The sequence below is a fragment of the Suncus etruscus genome, chromosome 3 (genome assembly GCF_024139225.1).
Source record: "Suncus etruscus isolate mSunEtr1 chromosome 3, mSunEtr1.pri.cur, whole genome shotgun sequence".
Taxonomy (NCBI): domain Eukaryota; kingdom Metazoa; phylum Chordata; class Mammalia; order Eulipotyphla; family Soricidae; genus Suncus; species Suncus etruscus.
Genome location: NC_064850.1, coordinates 73,380,337 through 73,389,139, shown reverse-complemented (window position 1 = coordinate 73,389,139; position 8,803 = coordinate 73,380,337). Strand labels below are relative to the sequence as shown.

At 36.2% G+C, this 8,803-nt stretch overlaps 1 non-coding gene across 1 annotated transcript; it reads right to left on the bottom strand.

Moving 5' to 3' along the window:
* Window positions 1–8,479: 8,479 nt before the first annotated feature.
* LOC126005689 (U6 spliceosomal RNA) lies at window positions 8,480–8,586 on the bottom strand. The gene has a single exon (XR_007494729.1). It is a non-coding gene; the product is annotated as a U6 spliceosomal RNA (small nuclear RNA).
* Between the last annotated feature and the right edge of the window lie 217 nt (window positions 8,587–8,803).

Here is an 8,803-nt window from a genome sequence, read left to right as displayed (position 1 = left end):
GTTAAAAAGAAGTCCTACATATTTTGAATTTCCACATTTTTATTTAAATTTTAGCTCCTTACCATTCCAGTAACACGAAAATACCTATCTCTTAAACCTTTAAAAATAGCAAATGCAGAGATCAAAGCTAGAGCACAGTGTAAGGAAGACTGACAGAGTTCTGGTATCCATAGGTTCTCACAGGAGCAATTTATGAGGAAAAGCCAAGAATAACCCCTGAAAAATGCTAGAGTGTGGCCTATGCCCCATAATAGTAAATGTACTTTATATGAAATCCTGTAATAATTCAAAGGCAAATTTTAGATATATCCTGAGAAAAAGTTTGAAACAAAAAAGATAACACCTGAAAAAAAATGCCTAGGTCATCAATGGATTTTACATTATGTAAATTTTATTATTTTTCTGATACATTATTTTTTATAAATATTTTTATTTTTGATTCTAAAGTATTTGATTTATGTATAGAGATTCTGACATATAATGATCTACTACAATATTTATTTAATTTAGCCCCATGATTTTCAGCTATTTAGAGTTGAGCCTTACAAATATAAAATTCTAAGATAAGCAACTGGGAGAGACTGAGGGGACCTGCTGCCATTACGTGTTTCTCTTCTCTTTTCTTCTGTTTCTGAAACTCTCCTGAGAAGGCTAAGAAAAGCCTAGAAAAAATGTTTCCTAGATGTACACAAGCAGAAAGGCCAAGAAAGACAGAATAAAAAAACGGCCACCACAGGAGCCACAGCATAAGGTTCCTCCTTTGTCTGTGATGGCAGGTGGGAGGGGTCTTCCACTGCTGTGAGATTAGCAACTGGGAGAGACTGAGGAGACCCGTCACCTTTGTATGTTTCTCTTCTCTTCTATTTTGTCTCATGAAACTCTCCTGAGAAGGCCAAGAAAGGTCCAGAAAGAACTTTCTCCTAGAGGCCTCAGAAGTGCATGGCCACTTGGCTTTACAGCAACACATACTTTCTAACTAATAAACCTCACAATAACACACAGAAAAAATCACACTAAAAATGTGACAATGGGGAAAACTCGCAAGCAAACACCATGCACGAAGGATAAAGATGATAGCTCTGATAACCCCAAATGCTGCAGGCATCTTGCGTCTCAGCAATTCAAGTGGGACAGAGTCCTTCACGTAGGAAAATGGGTAACATGAGTGGTCAAATATAAAATATGAAATAATGGTACCACACACAGTGTATGTGGAGTCAACACATTTCTGGCAGGAGTGTGACAACTTTAATCTTTAGGCAAGAGAGTATATAAAGGGAAAAAGAGACAGTCATATTATGAAAGAAATGCAATGTACATTGTTTCTCTCAAAGTACAGGAACTATCAATGTACATTGTTTGATTTTAGAACAAATACACATAGCTTTAGGTGGTTTGTAACTTTAGAATAGAATAGGTTTCAGATAGGAGTCAGAGGATAAAAGGAAGGCTAATTTCTTCCATATCAAATTCAGTCCTGGACCTAGGTGTCATTATTGATGTAAATTAAGGGATAGCAGGAATCTTGGTTTTCTTCCTAATAACAAATATCCTTAAACTAAGGGAATAGAAATTTAGCTGCTAATATCCACTTCCTATGATCTGGTAATAGAAAGAGATAAAACTTATGAAAGGGCTACAGAGTTATACCTAGAAAAATAACCTAATTCTACACTGGCCAAACCTGTTTGTTAGTAGGTAATCAAAGTGACAGTGAAAGTCCTGGAGGCAAAGTCATTCTGCTGTGGTGCTCAAAGGCAAGGAGAGAAGACCATTGTCTTGAAGATGCTATGTTTTGACTTGGCCTTAGGAAATAACTAGGCTGACACAAAGAGAGGTAGCTGGCTGGACTTTGAGTTGCAAATAAACTTAGCCAACAGGAAACTTAGCAGTTTTCTTTGGTACTGAAATTTCTTTAAGACTGCAGGATAACTGTAGTTTTGCAAGGGAGCAAATAAGAGGAAAAGAGAAATATAATGTCACAGCCATGTTAGAAATATAGCCAGTAATCCATGCAGGGGTTATGATTGACTGCTCCAATGGGCCTTCTGGCTGAAATATTTCTTGGGGGAGAAATCAGGCACTGCATCAGGAAAGCCCATAAACACATTTGGAATGTGCTTCCCTTGATAATGATGACATGTATACTGCATGCCTTGACACCCAAGAATACCAGCCATCTGATTAGTCTCTCAGATAAGGACCTTAGAATAGAAATGTGTAAGATCTTCATGGAAATCAAAAAAAGTTAGCTCTAGCAAAATGGACTATAAAGAGAAAAATCAGAAAATTCGAAACTGAAATGACAGATCTGAAAATATGGTAGCTGAACTGAAAACCTCAATGGAAAGCCTCTCCAACAGGATAACAGTAGCCTAAAACAGAGTCAGTGAACTGGGAGATGAAATGCAGAACAACTTCAAACAGCAGAAGAGACTGGAAAAGAACCTTAAAGGAAATGATCAAACAATGGAAAAAATACTCAAAGAATGTGAACAGGTGAAAATAGAAATCTTTGATAAACTCAACAGAAACAACATAAGAATCATTTGGAGTCCCAGAGGCCCAGTAAGGAGATCCTCAGGAAGAATCAACAGTCAAAGACATCATCACAGAGAAACTCCCAGAGCTAAAGACTGAATGCAACCAAATCCTGCATGCCCAAAGAGTTCCAGCTAAAAGAGACCTAACAAACAACACCCCAAGACACATCCTAGTCACAATGACGAATCCTACAGATAGAGATAGAATACTGAAACAGCAAGATCAAAAAGAAAAATTACATTCAAAGAAGCATCCTTAGACGTATAGCAGACATGTTACAAAAAACTCTCAAGGCCAGGTGACAGTGGTGGGAGATTGTGACAAGAATGATTGAAATGGATGCTCACCTAGAATACTGGACCCAGCCCAACTCACGTTCAGATTTGAAAGAAGGTTATATATCTCTATGAATAAGCAACAACTCAGAAACTTTACAGACACAAAACCAGACTTAAAGGAAAATTGAAAGATCTGCTTTAAGACAAGATAGACCAACAAACACACCAAACTTATCCACAAAGATGACATTAAATTCCATGACAATCATTGCCAAAAATGTCAATGGACTAATGCACCAATTAAGAGATGCAGAATTACTAAATGGATCAAAATTATGAATCCAAACTTCTGCTGTCTACAAGAAACACACATGAATAGTCAGAACAAACATAGACTCAAAATCAAAGGCTGGAGAAAAATTGTCCATGCAAACAACACCCTCAAAAAAGCTGGGGTGGCCATATTAATATCAAACAACACAAACTTTAGACTCAGAAAAGTTGTAAGGGAAAATATGGGCACTTTGTACTAATCATGGTGTATATGCAACAGAATGAATTCACACTAATTAATATATATGCACCCAATGAGAGACTAACAAATTATCCAATACAGTTATTGACAAATTAGAAAGAAGATATCAATAATAACACAATAATTGTGGGGAGACCTCAACATTGCCCTGTCAAAACTTGATAGGTCAACCAGACTGAAACCTAACAAAAATATACTGAAAAGAGAAATGGAAGAAAGAGGCCTTGTGTGTGTGTGTGTATGTATATGTATATACACAGGTATATATGTGTATATATATGTATATATGTGTGTGTATATATATATATATATATATATATATATATATGAGACATTCTATCCTTAGAAATGGATACACATTCTTCTCCAATGTATATGGGTCATTATCCAGGACAGAGGACCTGCTGGCACATAAAACATACCTCTATAAAATCAAGAGAACAGAAATTTTGTGGGCTACCTTCGCTGACCACTAGGCTCTGAAATTAGATGTGAACTACAAAGAAACACAGAAAAGAACTTTAACAACTGAAAATTAAACAGCCTGCTACTGAACAAACAGTGGGTCTGAGATGAAATCAAAGAGGAAATAAAAACATTCCTGGAAACAAACTATCAGAATCAATGGGACACATCAGAGTGGTACTCAGAGGAAAATTTATAGCTTTGCAAGCACACATCAAAAAGGAAGAAGGGGCATACCACAGTAGCTTAGTAAGCAGCTTATAAAATTAGTAAATGATCAACAAAAAGAATTAAAAATAGAAAGCAAAGGAAATAACAAAGCTTAAGGCAGAAATTAATAAAGTAGAAACAAAAAAAAACAATCTGAAAGATCATCTAAAGCAGATGGTTCATTAAAAAATTAACAATATTGATAGACCATTTGTAAAAATCACAAAGAAAGATAGAAACTTAATAACCCACATAAGAAATGAAAAGAGGAAGATCACTACAGATATTGCAGAGATTCAAAAGATAACTAGAGACTACTCTGAGAAACTATGCCACTAAACTTGAGAACCTGAAAGAAAGAAAGAAATTCTTGGACTCTCATAAAATTCCAAGGTTGTATAAGAAAGATGTAGCATATCTAAACACCCCCATCACTATTGAGGAAATTAAAATGGTTATCAAATGTCAGCCCTAAAACAAAAGTCCAGTCCCAAATAAATTCACTAATGAATTCTTTAAAATCTTTCAAGAGTAACTACTACTAATCCTAGGCAGGCTCATTCATGAAACTGAAAAAGAGGAACACTTTCAAATAGCTTTTATGAAGCCAACAACACCTTGATACCAAAACCAGACAGAGATGCTGCCAAAAAAGAAAATTACCAACCAGTATCCCTGATGAACACAGATGCAAATATTCTCAACAAAATCCAGGCAAATAGGATCCAATGCCTCATAAAGAAGATCATTCACGACGATCAAGTAGGTTTCATCCCAGGAATGCAAGGATGGTTTAATATCCATAAATCTATCAACATAATACACAACATCAACAACAAGAAAAATAAAAATCACATGGTCATATCAGTAGACACAGAAAAAGCATTTGACAAGGCCCAACACCCATTCTTGATCAAAACTCTCAGCAAGAAGGGAATAAAAGGAACCTTTGTCAATATAGTTAAGGCCAATTACCACAAACCAATGTCAAACATTATCCTTTAATGGAGAAAAACTAAAAGCCTTTCCATAAATTCTGGTGCAGACAAGCTATTCTCTCTCACAACTCCTAGTCAACATAGTACTGGAAGTACTTTCTATAGCAATTAGGCAAGAAAAAGATAACAATGGCAACCAGATAGAAAAGGAAAAAGTGAAGCCTTTGTTTTTGCAGATGACATGTTGCTCTACTTAGAAAACCCAAAATACTCTACCAAAAAGCTTCTAGAGACAATAGATTCATATAGAAATGTGGCAGGGTACAAAATTAACATACAGAAATCAATGGCTTTTTATACACCATAATGATAGGGAAGAAATGGACATTAAGAAAACCCCATTCGAGGCATCAAGACCAAACAGGTGCAAGACTACTAAGTAGTGGGTTGGATACAGAGGGGACCACATATTCTACCCGCCCTGGGGGTGAGAGAAGAGGAAATGGGAGGTAGGACAAAAACGGAGGTGTAGGGAGGACAATTTGGTGATGGGAATCCCCCCTGATTTTATGTAAATATGTACCTAAAATGTTATTGTCAACAATATGTAAGACACTATGATCAAAATAAAAATTATATTAAAAAAAAAGAAAACCCCATTCACATTGGTATCACACAAACTCAAATATCTTGGAGCCAACGACTAAAGACATGAAGGATCTATACAAAGAAAACTATAAAGCCCTGCTTCAAGAAATAATAGAGGACATGCAGAAATGAAAACACATACCCTGCTCATGGATTCGCAGGATTAACATCATTAAAATGGCAAAACTCCTGAAATAATTGTACAGATTTAATGAGATTCCTTTAAACATACCCATGACATTCTTCAAAGAAGTGTTTCAAACACTTCTGAAATTCATTTGGAGCAATAAATACACTCGAAAACAGAAATCAGTCCTTGGGAAAAGAAATATGGAAGGCATTACTTTCCTCAATTGTAAAGTGTATTACAAAGCAATAGTTATCCAAACAGCATAGTATTGGGATAAAGACAGACCCTCAGATAGTGGAATAGGCTTGAGTACTCAGAGAATGTTCCCCAGATATTCAGTCACCTAATTTTTGATAAAGGAGCAAGAAATCCCAAATGGATCAATGAAAGCCTCTTCAACAAGTGGTGTTGGCACAACTGGTTAGCCACTTGCAGAAAAGCAAACTCAGACCCACAGCTTATTCCAGTTACAAAGGTACATCCAAAAGGATTCAAGACCTTGATATCAGACCTGAAACCATAAGGTATACAGAATAACACATAGGTAAAACACTCCATCTCATTGAGACTAAAGGAATCTTTAAGGAAGAAACTACACTCTCCAAACAAGTGGAAGCAGAGATAAACAGATGGGACTATATTAATCTGAGAAGCTTCTGCACCTCAAAGTAAATAGTACCCAGGTTAAAAGAGCCACTCACTGAGTGGGAAAAACTCTTCACCCAATACCCATCATATCAGGGGCTAATATTCAAAATATACAAGGCAGTGACAAACCTTTACAAAGAAAAAAACATGTAATCTTATCAAAAAATTGGGAGAAGGAATGAACAGACACTTTGTCAAAGAATAAATACAAATGGTTAAAAGGCACATAAAAAATGCTCCACGAAGCTGGAGAGATAGCAAGGAGCTACTACAGTGTTTGCCTTGCATGCAGAAGGATGGTGGTTCAAATCCCGGCATCCCATATGGTCCTCTGACCCTGCCAAGAGCAATTTCTGAGCATAGAGCCAGGAGTACCCCCTGAGCGTTGCCGAATGTGATTCAAAAAAAAAACAAACTAAAAGCAAAAAAAAAAGAAAAGAAAAATAAAAAAAATGCTCCACATCACCAATATACAGGGAGATATAAATCAAAGCAACTATGTGGTACCATCTTATGCCACAGAAAATGGCGCACATCCCAAAGAATTTGAACAAGCAGTGCTGGTGGGGATGTGGAGAGAATGGAACTCTTATTCACTGCTTGTGGGAATGCCAGCTATTCCAATCTTAATGGAAAGTGATATGGAAATTCCTCCAAAAACTGGCCATTGAGCTTCCACACGATCCAGCTATACCACTCCTAGGGATATACCCTAGGAACACAACAATAGAGTAAAAAAATTTTTTTCTCACATCTATATTCATTGCAGAGCTATTTACAATAGCTAGACTTTGGAAACAATTAAGATGCCCTTTAACAGATGAATGGCTAAAGAAACTGTGGTGCACATACACAATGAAATATTATGCAGACGTCAGGAGAGATGAAGTCATGAGAGTTTCCACTACATAGATGTACATGGAATCTATTATACTGAGTAAAATAAGTCAGAGGGAGAGAGATAGATGCATAAAAGTCTCACTCATTTATAGCTTTTAAGAAAAATAAAATACATTTTTGCAATAACTCTCAGGGACAAAAGAGAGGAGGGCTGGAAGGTCCCACACACGATATGAAGCTCACCACAAAGAGTGATGAGTGCATTTAGAGAAATAACTCCATTGAGAACTATCCAATGTGACTGAATGATTGAATTAGAAAGCCTGTCTCGAATACAGGTGGGGTTGGGGTGGGGAGGAGGGAGATTTAAGACATTAGTGATGGGAAAGTTGCACTGGTGAAGGGGGATGTTCTTTACATGATTGAAACCTAACCACAATCATGTTTGTAATCAAGATGTTTAAATAAATATATTAATAAAAAATAGAGTACTGGTATTGATAAAATTGGCGATATAATGGGATAATAAGATAAAAGAAAAAAAGGAAAAAAGAAATACAACATTCTAGCACTAAACCTTCCATGTGTCAACTTCCTTCCCCAATGTTCTTAGGCTCTCTCCCAACTTCACCTCCTGGAGTGCCACCTTTTTCAAGGACATTTATTGGGTTTCTGTGTTTAGATATAGATATAGATTTATCATACCCGTAGTTATACTTCAGGTATATAACATTTATTTTTTGTTTTGTTTTTGTTTTACATGATTCGTCTCAATGCTTATACCAACTCTGAGCTCAGGGATTTCTCCTCGCAGGCTTGGGGAACTATATGTAATGCAGATGATATAATCTGTGTCAGCAGTATGAAAGGCAAGCACCCTTCATGCTCTGCTATAGATCTAGCCCTGATATATAACTTTAATTAAGCAAATGATATTTTCTATCTACATCTCTCAGTTGTGTCATAGGTGCTCAGTGCCTTGTATATTAGAATGTATTACTTTCCATTGTTGTTGTATTATTTAACAAGAAGGTATCTGACTGATTTTATAACCACATATTTTAACTACATGTTATATTTCAATAACTATTTTAACAAGTACAAATCAATTCTACAAAGTTGAATTTCTCACACTTTGGGGAATAATTGAAAAGATGTTTAAATAGATAATGAAAATCCAAAGTGACATCAGCTGCTAAAAATATTTTATAAAATCAGGATGCTAATTTTTTCTTTTTTTTTTAAATATATGGAACGCTTCATGAATTTGCTTGTCATCCTTGCGCATGGGCCATGCTAATCTTCTCTGTATCATTCCAATTTTAGTATATGTGCTGCCAAAGCGAGCACAGGATGCTAATTTTTATTTTTTTAAATGAGAAGTATTTCAGAAAATGCTCTTCATTAAAGATTTTCCAAACATTTGGGACAGAGTAGTGGTAAAAGCAGTAGGGTATTTGCCTTGTATGAGTCTTCTAGTAAAACTGCGGTTTGATACCTGGGCCTCCCATATGGTCTCCCAAGCCGGGGGCAATTTCTGAGCTCATAGCCAGGAGTAACCCCTGAG